Source organism: Accipiter gentilis, chromosome 12 (genome assembly GCF_929443795.1).
Source record: "Accipiter gentilis chromosome 12, bAccGen1.1, whole genome shotgun sequence".
In the NCBI taxonomy this organism is placed as follows: Eukaryota; Metazoa; Chordata; class Aves; order Accipitriformes; family Accipitridae; genus Astur; species Astur gentilis.
Genome location: NC_064891.1, coordinates 33,121,912 through 33,141,439, shown reverse-complemented (window position 1 = coordinate 33,141,439; position 19,528 = coordinate 33,121,912). Strand labels below are relative to the sequence as shown.

Sequence of the window (19,528 nt, the reverse complement as noted above, 5' to 3'; positions counted from 1 at the left end):
AAAAACAAACAAAAAAACCCCACCAATCCACACCACTGAAACCCCCAACAAAGAAACTCAACGGTTGAGATACCATTTACTGGGACTAGGAGTTGTGGGGAGGGATGCTTCACTGCAGCCATATAGCAATCTTTAAGCTCACACTGCTGGTGAAGACATATCTGCTTAAAGGATCAGGAAGATACAACCAGCTGCCTAGTGATTTCATCTTTTCTTGCCTCAAACATATGTCGGCACAAGAGAACTCATATTTTTGTGGGTTCAGGCCTCTAATTCATAGACAAGAGCTTAAAACTCCACAGTGAAGAATGAACAGAGCCATAAAACTCCCCTCAGTCAGTAATAATCCTGAAACACACCCTCCAATAGGTAAAATTTTAATTTAAACTCCAAGGAGGCATTTTCTTTTGATAGCTGTCAAGCACATTGATGGATATAGTAAGTTCACTGTTCTCACAGTGAACATCTACACCATATTGGTACAAACTCCTTTGCAATTGCACCACTCCCCACTGGCCCACCCCGGCTGGAGTCCTTGGAAGTGAACAAACATCACTGATCAGCATTTCACTTTGATAACCTTTACTTCACTTATGATCTTAGTATACTCCTTAAACTTGCCACCTGCTAAACAACACCCTGTGGTATGCAGCATGGAATATATTATAGAGCACAATCTGGTCTCGCACATATAATGCCCTGCAAGCAGAGACACACATATACAATACCTCTATATTCATCAAAACCAGCATTATCGTACAGGAAAACTGACTTTTAAAAAAAGGGGTGTGAAAGCACTGTATTCTCCCATAAAGAGAGAGAAACAAAAGTTTGTTCCTACAAAAGGAAAAGACACGATGCATTAAGGAGACATAACAAGACACACTGCCACATTCCAGGATCATTTCTGCTGAATCCCACACAGCTACAACTATGTTCCCTGTCTGCATCTAATTTTACTGCCTATTAAATTAATCATAAATTTTTTTCATTCCTCAAAATTATACTTGAGGAGTTTGTTTAGATAAAAAGATGAGAATAAATTTTGGGCACTTCCTGGAAAATGATGTTTACACTTCCTCTACAAATTTTCTTCAGCATTTTCAATAAATCAAAGTATTGCTTTTACTGTTTTCAAAATTACTCTTGCAATTAATTAATTAATTATTCACAACAAACAAAAACCTCAACTGACTAATTTTGAATGTAGGCTGATTACTTTTCTAATAATATTTTAAATCAAGGCTTGATTATATTGTTCCCAGAGAAGAAAAACTTGGAGGCTGTTGAGAATTGGCTTTGAAAATTATTCTTTTAGATTGATAACTTCTTGTTTCTCTTTGTGCCATTCTGTTGAGAATCACAGAGGAAACAAGATCTGATAATAACACCAAGCAAGTTTCTCTAGTGCCATTAGTAGGAGGGGGAGCCCATGTGATTTCATTAGTTGTTTTCTTTGTCAAAATTTACTTTACAGTACCAAAAGTGCTGGCTGGACATTCCCCAAGTGCTTCTGCCCCATTACTTCTGCCCTCTGAGTATGTGTCTTTGAAGAATGACTCCAGAGTGCAGCTGTTTGGAGTAACCTGACATATGTGTAAGTCTTTCTCCCTTAAGAATAAACATTTCCTCTTGAGTTCATCCTCTCAAGGATGAGCTCAAGAGGATGAACATCAAAGAAGGCCAGATCTTTTAGCTAGGACTAGCTATAAGACACAAATGCAAGCACTCACCTGTTTGGTACTCTTAAGTGGATTCTACCTATTCTAGCAAAGCGGAACCAAAGTGCCCTCCCCTCAATCTCATCAATCCTTTCCCTCATTTTTTTTCAGAAAGAAATCATTAACGCTGATGTACAATTTATGATATAGTTACCATAAAGGTAAGGCTTCCCTGACTTAAATGAGACATCACTAAACTAAGGATCTTAGAATGCAAAAAAGCAATTTTGTATAAACCTGTGCATGGTTATACTGAGTTTGGAAAACACTAACACTGCTAGCTGGGGGAAATGCAAATAAAAAACAGATGGACTAGCTAAAACCTGGAGATGAAGGCATTTTAGACCCTTGTCTGTCATCAAGACCTTCGTAACCGCATCTTTTTTCCAATATGGGCATGTGGTATACACCTGCAACTTGTCAGCAAGAAGCCTACTTGCAGTTTTCTTTTGGTTCCTCAAATAGCTTTTAAAAAAAGAGTTCCCTGATCCTGAATGGTGCTAATGAATGCTCTCACATACCATATCTAGCGACTGTTTTACTTTTGGCTCTTAGGCTGATGACATGTAAAAGATACTTTAAGATACACATCTAATTGCCAACTCTCAGCTCTGTCTTTAAGAACTGTAAAAGCAACAAAAGACAATTTTGACATTAAAAATGACCAAGGAAAGTGATGTAACTCAGTCTTTAGTCCCACTCTAGAGCCTCAACCTAAATAAAAGATGACACTTTCAAAATGAAAAAAATAAGCCAAAACGTTGGCCTACCTAAGGCAAATGACTGCAGCACATCAAAAAATAATTGTGTTACGTGTAGCTCAGAAAACAACTGGCAAGTCCATTCAAAATGCCAAAAGACCAGCTGCCAGCCAGCTAAATTAAAAACCCTCTTGCAAATGCCTGGTGCCATCAATTGCCTTGATCTTTCTTCCAAAACCACCATCTATTTGATATCCTAGCTATCAATCACAGGGAACTTGAAACAAAAATGCCTACGTAGCCTTATGTCTGTCTCCTAGTCACTAGACATTCATTGGAGTAACTCCTGCTCCCAGCAAAGTAATTTCTATTGCTGCGCAGCATTCAGTATTAAAACACAAAAGTAAAACAAAACAGTGTAGTGTGTACATAGCCTTGGCTAACAGGAGCGAAAATGTGTTCATAATTGTCCCATTGTTGACAGTAGCTGAGCCAATCTAGGTATAAATATGTACATATATTTTAAAATACAGGATAAAGAAAACGTTCTTGTAAAAACATACATGCTAACAATTGTCTCTGCATGAGTTAAGGTTTTCAAAATCTCCTACACCGGAGTGCCTGAAACACAGGCTTAACGTTTAGACAATTGCAGAGAACATTTCCTATATACAACGCAAAGACACAGATCAGTCCCAGATGGAGAGGCAAAAAGCAAGCTGTAAACCAGCTCTACTTCCCCAGCAATGATAACTAATTCTACAAGGCACATCATCCCTTCACATTCTTGAGTTATACGTATCATTTTCTGGTCGTAAATCTCTATCCACTAAACACAGCTTTGATATTATGGGAAACCAGATGAAACTGAGATAAAATATGTAGCACTCCCTGAAGCTGCATTTAAACAAACTTATTTAATTTTTTTAGCCCAGATTACAGGCAACCAAGTCACCCGTAGCATGACATAAACTAGATTTGCCTGTGATAATGAGTTGCGTTTTCAGAATATGTTGGCTGATTAAGAGCATTGCTTGCTTAGATGTTTTCAGTCATTCCAATTACTTTTGTATCCTTGTATAAAAGATAGTGTTGAATGTGTTTCCAAAAATGTACAGCAAAGATGTACTGGATTTTTTGCAGTGTTGGAGGATTCAGGTTACATATTTAAGTGGGTGCTGCTCGTGGTGTGCCATGATGTCCCCTGCATCAGTTCACCAAGACCAACCTTTGCCAGCCAGGTCATAGCAACACGTAAATATTAAACTTTTCTTTTTGAGAGAGAAAATCTCCATTCCTGTCCTTCCTGAATTTATATTCAAATGCCAAGAGTGCATGACAGAAATATTCAAGGAAAATTATGCAAGTGATAGAGGAGAAAAGTTGGGGGGTTTTGTAGTTGAACAAGTCCTTCCAGGCTACTGAGGCTCTTCCTTTTGTATTAACTTCACAGTGAGGCTGAGGAAGGGACTAACTATCTAACTTTTGTGACTAAAGTGGCTAACGCCATTCCCTTGATTTGAGGAGCATGCAGGAGTGAAGTTTATCTCTACCTTTGCCTTCCCCTTTTGGGAGAGGAGATCTAACTTAGCACCTTTTCTTGGTGCAATGAGGTTTTCTTGATATTTTTGCTGGACTCATTTGCTATCCCACATATTTTACATGGTTATCCTGAACCACAGAGTTTCACCGCAAACTGGAGCGGTACGAAGTGATGGGACTGTTGCGCTATGGAGTCAGTCAGTCTGAATCTCTCTGTCCGGCACTATAAAACGTAATGGAGAAGCACTCTGGGGGAGAGCAAGACAGACGCTGTAATGTGCTGAAGGGTGAGTGAGTAGACTGATGGCAGACACACTCTACTGAGCTTTGGGAGATAGGGGCTTGAATTTCAGCATGGCCTCCAGCAAATATTTGAAGACAATACTCCCGGCCAGTGTCTTAGTCACTAGGCTCTCATTTGTTCATATTATGATGTCTCATTTGTTTTTATGCTGAAGTTACTCCACGCTGTGCTAGCTATGTCAGAGAAAGGCAGGAAGAGCCACTGGCATTTTCACCTAGGCTGTGTCATCACTTCTCCAGCACAAGCAGTCCTAGACACTGCTAGCTTCAGACCCACCTTCAATGGTGAGAGGAGCTGTGCCTAGATAAGTGATTTGGTGGAACAGATATCAGTAGTGGCTCCCCCAGAAGCAGTTAACTGGGTTTTTTTTTAAAACACATCATAAAGTCCAAGTGCAGAGTCAGTCCTGGCAGGAGATCATGGCTACTACCACTCCCAGCAGAAGAAACAGCATGGAGGTTATTCATTACCATTTTACTGTGGCTGCTGAGCAGCAGTCAAGAAGAGAACTAAAGTCTCATGTACCACATAAATGACAATATCACTGCAGTTACTGTACTGGACACTCAGCCACCAGCTTCCGTCTCATACGATCATTCCATGATGGTACTGAGGACTGAGCCGAAGAACAGGAGAAAAACCACAGCCAGAAAGTAAGAGCACGGTAGAGCTACCTCAGTCCTTCATCACTCTCTCTCACCTGGCCATGGGCAGTAGCTATTGCAAAGGTGAGACAAGTGGCTCAAGAAAATGGACATATACATTATCCCAGGAACGGTCTTGCTTTCTAGGTACCAGTGTGTTAGAAAACAGATTTAGGCTACTACCCACTGTCTTGTACATACAGAACCCCTAGTTATTAATATCCTATTCAAATACCTGTGCCACTAGGTTATGCTATCACATCCAGCAGAAATGTCTTTTTCTGCTGTCAAAAGACTTCTCTTCTATATCACATCTACATCATCTTTTATATTCACACCACGCCTGTGAGACAACTTACCACAAATGAAGTGGTCCTGCAACTCATCTATTACTCACTTGTTACTTAAGGAAAAAAGGTTTTCTCTATTTCTTTTAAGTATACTTTTATAAATTTTAAAATAATGACTGTAAAGGAGGTGGAAACTGACCTCTCTACAGCCAGTGTGCTAACTAGATAATCAAAACTGGCCTGAACTGTAGGTAAGAGTACAGAGTTTCCACCCTCCACGTGAGATGAACAATACATCTTGTTTGCCCTTAGTCTCGGGATCGCGCACATTGCTTAATATTCCACAGCCATCAGGCACGATGACGCAACTGACTGGCTCAATCATGGTGAGAGCCTTTCCTTCCCATCCTGCTTCGGACAGGACAGATCTATCTTCCTGTGCAAGGACTCGGTCCCCATAGAGCAAACGTATGAAATAGCCACAGGGGTGCCAGGTCTGCTTTTGCTTTTCTCTCTCTCTCTGAAGAATTAGTTAATCCAAAGTAAAAGCATGCCAATAAATTAGGAAATGCAAACATATGCTTTAACCAAATAGCCTGCTGTCAAGACTAATTACAAAGAATGCAAGTCGTTTGGCTCCTTGGTTGGGCCCGATTCTGAGTTAGGGTCTCAAATTTGTTTTGGCTTTCAGCAGATCAACATTGGTGGGACAGTTGCACACAACGTGTGGCCTGTAGAGCCAGATGAATACATCACACATGGGATTTGTCCCACTCGCCTCTCTGGAGATAGAATGAAGAGCCTCCCTGTGAAAGTCAAGGAGAAGACCCAATTCAATCTCACAGGATACAAACCTTTGCAACAATGAAATAAGAACTCTTTATTCAGAACCACCTAAATGTGATAAAGCAAAATGGAGGGGATAAGGGGCAAAGTCAAAGCTTTTTAACAAATGAACAAACAAACCAAACAAACTCCCAACTCTTTGTGGTTTTTTTCCCTGCAAGGCAATTAAACTACTTTCTGATAGCTTCTTAAGTGTATTCAGACGAATCCATGTCTAACTGACAAATTTCAGCCTATCTTTCTCCTAGCTGCTAAGCAAACATGTACATTAAGATGTGGATGAGAAACGACTGTCATTTACTACTGTTTTGTTTTTAATCCCAAATGAGAATCGAGTTTATCAGCAGCCATCTGGAGCAATGCAGTTTTCCCACAGCACTGCTGATGTTGCTTTTTTCTATTCTTAGCTCAACACAAGCATAGATGATAGCGAGGGATCTCACTGTGCACAAGCAGAAAGCCATGGCTAATTTATCCCATGGAGGAAATCACGCTGTGCTCTCAGACAGCTCCAGACATGGATCCTGTCTCAGACTGATCTCACCAGAAACTCTCAACTCTCAGTGACTGTGGTGGCACAGACCATTCCCCAAAGCAAAACTCACAGTAATTGCAATGAAACAGATTTACTCCGTTCAGTCGCCATGACAAGTTTAACGATTCAATTTTTCTCACCCAACCTCCTTCTCGTTAAAATACTACATCTCTGACCCATTTGTCTGCCAGACCCAGAGAGAAAAGCACCATCTTCCATCTCTAGATTAAGCACAGGCACTTTCTTCTAGCAATAACTTATTTTTAACTCTTCAACTTAAAACAACACTGCTGTTCACGAGGTCTGATTCACAGAGTGCCACATCATGGATAGGTATACTGCAGCCTCCAAAGATCATTCCTTCAAACTGTGTGGCTAATGGCCCCAGAAGCTTGCATTATTAAGACAATAAATATTCATGTTTTGAAGTAATACTCAATCCACTGCTAGACCACCGGGGGAAGAACATTTCTAAAATGTGCAGTAGTCCAGTTCTCATGATTTGCTAGAGCCAAAGAAAACTCAGATCCTAACAACCAAAACCCAAACCTCACTGAGATCCCTCTGAACCGACAAGGCTGCAGGACTCACGTGGGTTCTGACTCAGGCTTTCCTTGTCCCAACAAAAATGTCATGGAAAACAACTTCCCGTTCTGCAAGCAGTAGGCAGTTGTGTGGGGAGCTGTGCTTAGGGGGAGTGTGTAGCTGCACCTGGAGGAAAGAGAGTCTAACACCTTAAAATAAACACGGGAACTGTACTGTCCTGTTGCCTGCAGAGCCAGCCAGTGCGAGTGGTGCCTCTTCTAATGCAGACAGAAAACCTCCAAAGACTTTTCCCGTATGAAATCTCACTCACACTGTGACCCTATGTGACCTCCTGGCCCACGTAGTGGATTCTAACAAACATTTCAGGTCTACAGCAGAAGCTCTTATTCAACAGCTTGCAATTTAACACTCTTGCTTACAGAACTACCTACATTTTGTGTCCTACTGGCAGGAGGTAGTATCTGTTTAAACCTGGCCTTGGCTTCAGGAGAACACATAGAGAGGGTAATCTGAAAGACTGCAAGTGGATCAGGTGAATTCCTGCGTAGATACTATTATCTGAATTAAATTGGCCTTAATTTAGTACATTTTACATGTGTTATGAAAGTATAAATGCAAAGGCTTAAGGCGCTTGAAGTAGTCCACCTTACAAGTTTATTCAACTTTGTTCACCTTCAATTCCTCATCTAGGTAAAGCCTGAAATGAGTTGTATTTCCAAATGACTTAAAGGGTAGCACACTATGCCCAAAATATGCACAGACGTATGTTGTTTCTACCACAGAACAGCATAGAACTATTACCAGGGCACGGCATATACATTGTAGTTCCCAAGGCAGCACAGCTATGGGTCTTCCTGTTCTATTACACCTTTAAGGCAAATTATCAACCTTAGGTCCATACTGGTGTCACTGCTGAATCCTGCCATTTCAAAGGAAGCATACAGTGTTTCCTGCCCCAAGCACAGCGTGCATATATAGGTGCTCAAGTTTTCCCTCCCTACCTTGTATCATGACCATGGGATTACACAGCAGTGCTTCCTTCTCAACATTTGGAGAGACCATGAGGCTCCTACACTGCTTGATTTTGAAGGAGGCTTCCTGCTCCATAGAAATGGTATCTTACAGAAGACATGATTAAAGAAGGTTCAAAAGTTTGGGCAACAGTCGGTGTGTCCCCAAATTTTATGGACTTTGCCTCAATGTGTGTGATTGCTGTTGTCTAGTGAACTACCAGCAACAACATTACAACAAGCATCAAAACAATGTCAGGTAATCTTTAAAGTCAACAATGTAGTACTAAATCAATGTGGCAGGAAGCCTCTAGGTCTTGATTTTATCTCATTTTCGAATGCATCACCAAAGACTGCTTGAAGAATAAAGGTTTGTTAACATGCACTTTGTTCTATGTCCAGCCTTTTCAGCAGACTGTTCTTGCCCTTTTATCTCTGCCTTTTCCCCACCCCTTTTCTGATGGTTTTGCTTTTTACTTTTGTCTCTAATTGGCTATTTATCATCTGTTCCAGAGTGAGATTCTTCTGGCTTTTTGATCAACATGTTTATCGCGATGGATGAACAGTGGGTTGCCAAAAACAGTTTTCCCTCTGGATCTATTAACTCTAGAAGTATTGAGATTTTTATTAATCTAAGAATACTATCCAGATGGAAACAGCTAGCAGATTCTAGGGCTCACAAAGCACCAAGCATTAAACCACAGGTAGATACTCAGATATTGCGGTTGGGAGTAGAATAATACTGCTGGCAACTGGCAGTAAGTTACTGTTCTAACACCTAGGTCTGAACATCCCCAAATCGTGACGCACTTTCAAGGTGGAGCTTTTATTGGGAACCATCTCTGCAAGCATGTATTCACAGCAAGAAAAATTTGATGACAGCTTTACCTTCTGTAGTATAGCTACTAAGGAAAGTAAACTTCCTTTGCTTTTAAATATTCACAAAATCTAGAAGCAGCAAGGGGGGGAACCCTGCCTTATTGAAGCCAGTGCAAAAACTCCCTTTGCTACAGCATCTGGGGAGAGAATGCATCCAGGTTATGAACATTTGTGCCACATCTGCGGTCCTCACCCTGGAAATGACTCATAGGTATTCCTTGCAGAATACACTTTGCATTGCAGAATACAAAGCATTTAAGACACCAGTTTTCAAAATGCAGTTTCTCTGGCCCTCATAGTTAAAAGGACAGCTCTGAAAACACGAGTTCGTGTCAGCTGGAGACACAGCCAGATGCTGTATGTCTGAGAAGGACGAACCGCAGTCTCCACCTCAGCAGACTGCTGACTGCAATCTAACATTGTTACCGAATGTCAGCATTATTGTTTGTCTCCCTGATGGTCATTTATGGGAAAACACCTGGCTCATACGCCTCTTTCAATCCCCAGTTCTTTCTCTATGCATCAGAAACCACCATTGTCATCTGATATTCAAAACACCTTCCCTCTTTTCCTGCTCTACATGAGCCCCTCTACAATGTGATGGCTGTGACTGCTCCATTGTGAGGGAAACTGAGAGAGACCAAGTCCTTTGAACTCCAAAGCACTTACAGAGAATTGAAATCAGACATCAAAAATCAGTCAGCCCAGCTTTAATATCAGAACAAACAATGCCGTGGCACCTGCACCAGCTCTCACTCTCCAGTCTTATGCACCACAGAGAATTCAGAGACACGGCCACAGAAATTCATGAGTTTTAAGGACCCGAGGGGTGGGGGGGAGGTCACACTTCTGTTCTTACATTCAGTCTGCATGAGAGAGACTCAGAAACAGGATGAATCAGTAATGCAACTTGGGGCTTTTCCCTTCATAACAACAGGAAGAATTACAATATGAGAGCACAGCTTCTCATCCTGACTCGTTCTAGGAACAGTTATGCTTGTATGAGGAGCCAGCAGTGCTCATGCAGTGGGACTACCTGCAAAAGAGCAGATCTGGGAAAGGGTTTGGTCAGAGCCCCCTGAGGGCACAGGCAACCTCTGTGAAATGGCTAGATTTGTGTTGCTGTTCAGCTGACTCTTCAGTAAGAATAAAAGGAAAAATTATAATGCTAGGCTATTAAGGCAAATTATCACACTTTACTCAAAGGAGGCCAAAGATGGCAGAAAAGGAAAGGACCCCTAACAGCATCATTAAAAAAAAATCATTGAACTCTTATACAATTGAGTTAGAGCTGCCTACCGAACTTCAGCCTGTGGTAAGTAACATAGCAATCAAGGTTTCAACACTATTTACCCTTTTTTCCCTTTTCTTTTAAAATGCTCCTAGTTAATTTTGCACAAACAAGAAAACAGGAACAACACAGCAAGGCAAGAATAACTTGTGAGTAAAACCAGATGAACACTAACATATTTACATAGTGTAATGACTTCACTATTAATTCAAACAAACCCAGGCCCCAATTCTCAGAAGAGAGAGTTGAGCACATGCAGTCCAGGAGGCAAGAACAGGGTGGCTTCAGACTACATTTATGTCTGCAGCCCCTGAGTTAGTAGGGACTGCTCTTAGTTTCAGTCTGCAATAGCCACTAAGGGACCATCTTTCATTCCAGACGTTGTACTCCGACTACACCCTCTTCTCGATCTTATGGGCCCCTTTCCACTTTCAAGCAAGACTTTTTTTCAGTGCTAGGGACCATAACACAGAAGAGACAGAACAACAGGATCTAAATAATTAACTAATTCATAGAAAAAATACCTAATGTCATAGAAAAGAGAGAAAAAAAGAGAGGGGGAGGGGGTGGGGTGGGATCCAGACTCAGGTCCACTCCCCACAGGGGACAGTCGTTTCATGATAAAGGTAACAAAACAAAAAAAAACAAACCACCAACCCAAACACACCAAACCCCATCCAAAGAAATAGGAACAATCCTACACAATTTCTGAATCAAGCCAAAACAGACACTGTCCTCTTCCAGTCATTGTTAGCATGCAGTTACCTAGGATTCTGGCATTTAACACTGAATTAACTATAAATTTGTTCTCCATATTCAAAATGAGCTGTTCTGCAGCTGAGGCTTGCATTTATCCTCTTCCCTGCTACATTTTACTGTATCTTCTGAACTTATGTTTTCAAGCACTCTCCTCTTCTCTGAAAATAATATTCTTTATGTGGAGTTACGGAATCTCTTCTTTGTTCCTAGATGTCTTGGATGTTGATCAACAAGAAGTCATTAAAAAGTTTAATCCTCTATGCTTGGCACTACATCAGACTGAGAGCAGTTTCTTTGTAACAGCCTTTGGAATAAATAACCATTAAAGATATTTTTTTTTCCTTATACTGGTCACCCACACTTTATAGTGGGTGGCCCTTTCGTTTACCCATTACTATATTTCCATTTCTAAAGCTAAGCCAGATGCAGCAACCTGATACTACTTTTTAGTTCACGCAACTTTATTGTAGTGAAAACTTCCGTGTATATCTGATACTTGTTAGGAAAGCCAAAGAAACAGGAACCATGGTAATATTGCACCACCTTCTTGACAACTTTTATTCTGCATGAGTTGGATTCTCCAGGGTACTGCATGCTTCATTAGCAAGCTTTTTTCGCATTTAGATGCCCCAGAGTGCAAACACAGAGTCAACCCATATCTAAACTCCTCTTGTTGGTATTATTTGCATTATAACCATGCCCAGAAGAAGTGTCTAGGTGCTATGCTTTCTTATAATTCTACACGATCAGTTCTTTAACTGCTAGATAGTCCACATAGGCAAGACCAAACAAGGGCAGAAAAGATTTTAAGGGTTTTGGTTGGGTGGGGATTTTTGCCCCCCCCCCCCCCCTTCTTTTTTTTGAATAGACGGACCCAAGGTAGTGGAGATTAAATGGCTTGGCTATGCCAAGGCCACGTAAGAAGACCACAGTACACAAGTAATTTTCTTCAACCCTCATGCATTTAACTGTATGATTCTTTCCTTTTTCTGAACTTGTACCCTTCCGTTCAGATGTGCTAAATATAAGTGACTATGTCTTTAACAATTCTCTCCTCTATACAGGTATACAAACACAAAGTGGCCACATTTACCAGCCAAGTATAAAAAAAAAATAGTCCTATTTTATAGCAATACCCAAAGAAGCATATTTTACATAGATTGCCTAAAGCATATTTTACAGATGAACTTAGACTATTTAACAACTGCCAAACATTTCTTAGAGCATGGATATGTGCAGAGCTCTCCTTAAACTCCATGCTGAAACCAACCATTGATGATGGCTATGGGAGTATGACAAAGGAAGATTTCCTTCATTACCATTTTGCTAGTGTTTGCAGGAAGATGTAAAAGAGATGTGATTTATTGTTTTCCCTGTATTTCACACGCCACTCGGGGGGGTCGGGGGGGGGAGATAAAAAGAAGTTTTATTAAGACAGATAAAAATGTTTATAACTAAATCTTGGGTAGTTCAACTAGTGGAATTATTCAAATGCTTGATGTTATTTATATGTTTATGCTTGTGAGAAGATAAGCATATTTATAATAGTTTACACAAAGCATGATTCACCTCTTAGGCAACAGAGGCGGAAAAGCAGACTAGACTGACACGAATAAAAAGTACTTCAACACAGAAAAGTAATGAAGCAACACTAAATGGCTTTCCTCAGTTGTGAGAAGGGTATTTCCCAAGTCAATCAATTCCCTTTAACTTTCCTGCTCTTCTAAGTCTCCAGGAGACAGGACTGCACAGAATACTTTGCACTCAAAACAAGTGAGACGGCACATTTCCCTGGCAAGGTGCCCTTTGCACCATCTCTTTAGCACCGTGTTCCAACAGAGCACTCAGGCTTGAGGATTTCCCTCCACCTGCACTTGAACCAACAGTTACATCAGTGCTGGTTACACACCTACTCTGCTGAAAAACCTGCAAAAACCACTAGGCAGCTCTTTGTGTATCTAAGTGTCAAAATTCAGCTGAGTGTTTGCATGTTTTGCAAAAACATGCAGGAAAAAAGCAGAAAAATGTGCCCTTTCCCACAGACCATTCAGTCCCCAAACAGGCACAATTCCCACTGGCTTCAGAAGTTTCTCCTAAGTAGGAAAATCAGCCCATAAAGTAACAAAATATCCCTGTTAAAATGTTAGAGTGTCTTCTAAGTTTGGTGCATTTTCCTGGAAACCAATTCAAAGGATCATATGAGATAGGAGCAAACAGCACGTTGCCTAGTAAGAGGATCTCTCAAAACTGAGGCACTGAGACACAGCCTTGCAGCTACTCGCTGCCTCATTAATTCAGGAATTTAGCTTCCTGGAAGTCACGCAAAATGGTCACCAGAACACAGTGGAGAGGGGCTAAACATCGGGTTTTGCCATCATTTCCTGAGCCAGTCTCTTGCCGCCCTTTTTACATGCGTAGGAAGGGAAAAGAGGAGAGAGCACAAGACCTTTGTAGTGTTTTGCTGCTACGACTTGGCATTTTGACCCCTGTCCAGATGAGTATGAATAGAAATGCCCCTCCCTGGAAACGCTGAAATGCCATTTTCATTGCTGTTCATTTTCCCTTGTATTAGTGGCACAGAAACTATCCACTTCTACTGCAGCCTGCTTTACAGGCGCCAATGCTCCACGTGCTGAATGTGAATGCAAAGGCTAAAGGAAGGAGGAATGAGTCCCTCCACCCCCAGTGCCTGCAGGGGAAGGAAGAGCTGCTACAGAGAACCAGTTCCCACTGTGGGAAGCTGCTCCTCTGAACACTCCTGCAAAGCCCACTCCAAAGCCTGGACTCTCTGAGGCCATGCTAGAGTGATGCTGTTACTAATTTGGGGTTTTTTTGACATATATAGGCATGGTGCATAGCAAACACTGGGTTTACTCCTGAAAACCCATTCTTGGGCCCTTTGGTGCACTGTTCTCATTTTAATCAACAGAACCTCATTTAAACGTGACACTTCAGGACTTGGCCCAAAGGCAAGACAGTGCTATACCTTAAAGGGTTAACAATTAGGATATATACTGTAAGGAGGTAAGCTTTGTTACTAAAGGAAAAACATACATTTTTATCAGTATAATTAAAATGACAATCAGTCAACATTCTTGGTTTGAGGGTGTCAGGCTATCTTGAGCTGCAACAATAGGACATATGAATTACTTAATAATTAGCTTGTTTTAGATAGCACATAGCGTACTTACAAAGGTTTCATCTAATTTAAGTACCTTTATCCAGGTTTATTCAATGGAAGAGATTGTTTCTCCCTCAATTAAACCAATGCAATCGTGCTGAAGCCTACAGGTTGAATGTGTAAAAGAGCATTGGGATCACTGATATCAGTGTAAATACTGAGAGAAGTCTCTTAGTAAGCCGTATCGTACAAGCACTGCTCATCAGTTAGGACTCTATATACTTCAGAATATTATTTGAACATGCAAATACAACTACATTGCTATTTTGACATTTTTCTACAACATTCTGAGAGAACATAACCACTCTGCTCTAAAACATCCCTCTCCAAATCTTTTCTCATTTTTCCTCATCTTGTACTAACAAGATTTAACAAGATGCTTGATCTTGAGATCTGGAAAAATAAAGGAAGAAGCACATGCTAATGCAGTTAGCTCATTTTTCCTTTAAACAGAGGACAAAGTCTGTCTACACACACACACCTTTGCAATCATTGACCTCACTGTTTCTCTCCTGTATTTTTAAGTCCTCATTATAAAACTCTGTGAAAGGAAATCAAAGGCACCGACAAACACCAGCATTAGCAGCAGTGCAACAATCTATCACACCAAGAAAACCCAGCTGTTTGTAGAGTGATGGCCAGTAGGGACTGCATGCTAGGAGCAAAATACGAGTGCCTGGATCCTCCCCAGCACCTCTTCCAGCTATTTATACAAACCTTTGCTGACCTTCTTTCCTCATTTCTTTTCAGTGTCAGCTTCTTTTTACTCATGGCTAAGCCACAGTTGTTTACCATATATCAAAAAATTCAAGTTAATTATCTTAAAGTCTTCAAGTCAAAGTACATCTGGTTTGGAAATGACAGTCTGTCTTAGGCCTGTCTTTCATGTAAATACACACATACACACACATCTGAATGGAAAAAGTCTTGCGTGTTTCAGATTTGCTGAGGAACGTGCAGTAGTACCCTTATCATTCCTATCGGGTGTAACTCAAGAAAGACTTTCAGAAAGTTCAAAAGAAAAGCAGCAAACTGTTGTTTTAATGAGACTCCATTAGGCAGAACTCTGTTCATGACTCTCCCGGATCATTGTTTTCATTAGCAAGCTACACGAATAACAGCAAAGCTATTTGTACAGTGCTCGTTGCTTGTTGCTCGGGTGCAGGCTCCCACTCTGCCAGAGTACTGTCTTTTAGATGTTCAATCCAGCACTGCTGTTATCTGCTCTGTGAGAAAAAAACCCGACGCAGATGAATGGAAATTTTGTGGCTGGCCAACAAAGGGGCTTTCCCAGCCAAAATCAGAACAAAGGTTTTAATTTATTTAGGAAATCAAAAGGCTAAAATGCATGATCTTGCAATTGCTCCCTAATGCGAGTAGTCCTCACTGAGATATATAATCCCAGGGTTTCACTGGGCTTCACAATGGATTTACTCATTAAAGCCCTAGCACATGAGTAAAGTTTTGAAGAGCAAGTCATCAATACATGACAGCACAAAAATATTATGAAAAATATTATGTGTTAGTTGGAAGCATTCACTTTAGGTTATTTTAGAGCAACTTGGACAAACTCTTGAAGAGGCATACAAATGGTCTGGTTTGTTCACAGAAAAGCTAAGACTGTGTGTGTCAATTTTTCTGAAACACCACATCCACTCATCTATGCGCAGAGTAATGTCATGGTCTGACAGTGTCCTCAAAAATCCATTTTGTACATCTGAAATAAAACTCTTTCAAGCTTAACTACTCTGCTTTTGTAGACTAACCAAGCCTATAAATATTTAAATCATTAGACACATTTGCAAATCTAAAAATACTTTAAAAACCATTACTGCATTCAGAAAAAGCAGCTGTAGAGCACTCCATAAATCTACTTTTTCTGCTTGCTCTGAGCAAAACCTGTTCCAATTTCAGAGTTAACTCCAGTTCAATTCTACAGAACAAGCACATCTGAGAGAATAAACCAGATTACTTTTTGATCCTAAGCCTTTCTCCATTTGTAATTATGGCTAAGACAGCGCTTACATTTAGGCTGCTCCATACAGCCACCAAACCTACTCTAGAAAATGACCTAAGTACCTGCAAAACCTCCAGTATATTCCTGACCCCATTGATTATGATGGGATTATTGACTGAAGGTCTTGCCCTAAATGAGGGAGTACAGGAGCTCTGTACTTTGAATATCAGGCTGCTTGTGGCAAAATAGACGAGACCTGCAGGTTTGCAGTCAAGCCCCAGATGAGAAGGGTGGTGGATCTCTACCATCTACTGTCAGCTCCATCTTCAGCGCATGGTGTTGCTCCTCCTCAGGTCCCTGCTGGATGCCTTCCCATGGATCACGCAGGAAGCCTGGACTACACACCTTTCAGTTCTTCACATTCTGCCTAAGTTTTGTCCCCCCAAAAGGGGCCTAAAATGACTGGTAAACTATTACCATTGTTTGGGAGGAGGTAAGCCTATCCTTATCCCCCCCACAGGGTGCCTGCCACCAAGGGAGCTCTGGAGCGACCTCAGAGCAGGGTGCTAGGACACAAGGCTGGAGGCACGGGGCTTGCACTGGCAGGTGGCACCTCCCAAGCAAGCACACAGCAAACAAACACTGCTAGTAACGCCTCATCTCCCCCAAAGTGCAAAACTGTGGGTAAAGTACCGTGACCCTTCGTTTGCTGCCTTTCAATTATCTGCTGAATCTCATTTTCAAAATTCAGGAACTAACACACTTCAGAAAGCAAAAAACCCCACCACTTTTTACCAAAGAGTTTGCAAGAAGCACTGAAAGGCTACCAACAGTCTGATGTGGACTCTCAGAGGACAATCACCAAGCAGCACGAGCTGGAAAAAACTTTCTTTAAAAAAAAAGATAATCTGCTTTTTTGTAACAGCCTTAGGAATAATATACTGGCAAAAGGAAAAAAAAAAAAAAAAAAGCAACAAAAAGCGCTAAGAAGCAGATACAGGTACCATTTAGAGACTGGTCTGCTTCAATAACCAGGACTAGTGACTCCCACGAGCCAGGCTGTCACAGGCTCTATATGAATGCTATCATGGTCAGGATTTCAAGGGAGGGAGACACACATATGCTTTCTTGCTTGAAAAAAGTACTGCCTGCCTGTACCACATGCACGTGCTAAAACCTATACAGAAATGCATCGATGATTTCATTTTTAAAATCCCTTCACTTATCTAGATATATGTCACACGAATATGTAGCAGAGAGATAACATGGGACCATGCTCGTGCATGGCAAATTATAACGGAATATAACAAACGACAACATAATTTGCAAGTACTGTTATAACAATGTTATATATGCTTATACTTTTTTTCTGCTGGGAGGCAGCAGAGGAACCTCAGTTAGAGACAAGACCTGCATTGTTCTAAGCAAAGTAGAAATAAGAATTCCAGTGTAAATGCCAGAAGGGTTCAAATCTAGCTCTGTAGTGGATTTACAAAGAGCTGAATGAGGTCCAAAGTCTTTTAGGATATGTCAACAAATCAAATTGAAAACACAGCTATTCCAACAAGGGATCTGCATGTACTAACATACTGCATATTGGTATACCTGCCATGTAAGAACTGGGTTTAGTTAACGTAGTTAGGAAACTCTTCATTTAAGTTTTATTTGCTTCTCCCTTTTGAAAACAGCTTACTCTTTTCTTTTTTTCTTTTATGGGCCACCAAATTACATGTGACTAAATGTACCTATTTAGTGAAAATGGGTTCCATTACTATGTAATCTTATACTTGCATTGTTTTCTTCTGAAGGAAAATAATGGAGAACAGGTGGTGATGCTTAGCATCAGGCTCCTGTTTCTAGAATTACAGTCTACTGGGAGCCACCAGCAATCTCTGAAAGCTGTCATAAGTGCTCAGGAACTAGTATGATCCAGAGCACACTCAATACATTAAAGCGTCTTTTTGAAAATTTAAGTAGGTGTGACAGGAGAAAACTGGCTGAATGGCGCAGGGATTCTAACGTGTCCCTGCAAAGGGTCGTGATTTCCTTCTGCATCCCACAATAAATAACTCAAGCTGGCCTCCATTTCCACAGCAGAAATTAGACATTTAAAAAATTCAAATAGGTACCATATGTACTATAAACCTTTCTGGTTTAGCATTCAAATACAGCCACATTCACGTTGTTGGAAAATACGTGATTTAAATTCTCCTAGAAGAACTTTAAAAAGCTGCTCCTTTACACTTATATATTCTTTTCTCAGTGTCTCAAGAACAGCAGTGCTGATAAATATCTCCTTGATGTAGTTTGAAAACCTATGGATATCACACCGCACAAAGTTTTACCCAGTGAGTCACAACACTGCATGTCAAATGGACATTTCTTTGTTTTATCAATCCCATCCTTACCTTACCAAGTAGGAAGCTGTTTAGAAGTAAGTCTATATAACCGACAACTGTGTTTCTCAATGCATTCTCCTGATGAATGTGAGACATAAACAACACCAGCTAGCAGATCTATACAAGCAAACAAGCATTATAGCCATGTTTTAAAATTTGGCTCCGAAGCTGAGGAGCGGGGCAAAGACAACACATATTTGCATGACAATTTCAGCTGAACTACAATTCTACAAAACCAGACATGGGAGACCAGCTGATATCCCTAACTACTGTTCTGTGTCAGGTATACCAAGATACACACTTACATGAGGAAATAGTTAATGCAGGTTTGTTTTGTGGTGTTCGGGAATAACAGAAATTAAAAGAAGATAAAGTTACATGCAGGGCCAGATTTTCTGTTGGTGGAAATTGGCAATCTCCTACCGATTTCCACAGGAATATGTCAAGTTGCACGAAGTAGTTAGATTGTACTTCACGTTCCAGATTTCTTGCATAGCTATACAAGATCAGCGTTACATTTATTATTACTGTGGTTATTTCTTTTGGGAGACCTTCGTCAAAGTCAAAGTGGTCCCTGCAACTTGAAATCAGTTGATACTAGGCTAACTTCAACAGGCTTTGTGGCAGAGCATATATATTTTAGCCATCTTCAGACTCACCTGTTTTAGCTTTCCTCCAAAACAGGAGGCAGTGTGATGAGCTGCATTTCTATAGAAATCATATTTTGATTCAGTAGTGCTGAGGAAAGTCTTTTACTGCTTCTGGCTTTCCTCAAAGTCTTAATGCAAAGAGAATGCCCCGTTCACCAACGAGTCTCATCTAAGTGTCTCTTCATTGAAGCCCTGTGGCTATGACAAAAGAAAATTAAAAGGTGCCCATTGCTTTGAAGATACTACAGAAGGAACTCCACCTTACAGATGCAA

General features: G+C 40.8%; 1 protein-coding gene across 3 annotated transcripts in view; it reads right to left on the bottom strand.

Moving 5' to 3' along the window:
* DKK2 (dickkopf WNT signaling pathway inhibitor 2) overlaps window positions 1–19,528 on the bottom strand; it is a 136,762-nt gene that overhangs the window by 3,899 nt on the left and 113,335 nt on the right. The window lies entirely within an intron of this gene.